Below are 495 nucleotides of genomic sequence, written 5' to 3' on the forward strand. Positions count from 1 at the left end.
AAATTTAAAATAATGAGGGTGAAAATTTGAATATTAATTGGATTAATATCAATTTAAAACCAGTGGCCTAGCATATTGAAAAATCTGAAGATTCAGAAAAATTATATTACATACATATGAAAGGGATGACCAATAAGTGGACATCCCTTATGCAAGATGTAGACCCCATATGGTCTGACCACTTAGTGGTCATCCCTCTTTTATGTGTATATATATATACACACACACACACACACACACACACACACATATATATATGTATGTATATATACTTGGAAATGGATGTGTCACATTCAATTAAATAATAATAATAAATAGTATATAATGTGTACAATTTCTGTCACATTCCATGGAGAAAAACTAGAAGTAGTTGATAACTTCTGTTACCTAGGTGACCAAGTCAGTACCGGGGGTGGATGCTCTGAAAGTGTAGCTGCTAGAATAAGAATAGCCTGGGCAAAGTTCAGAGAGCTCCTATCTCTGCTGGTGATAAAG

This window comes from Octopus bimaculoides, chromosome 3 (assembly GCF_001194135.2).
Source record: "Octopus bimaculoides isolate UCB-OBI-ISO-001 chromosome 3, ASM119413v2, whole genome shotgun sequence".
Lineage (NCBI taxonomy): Eukaryota > Metazoa > Mollusca > Cephalopoda > Octopoda > Octopodidae > Octopus > Octopus bimaculoides.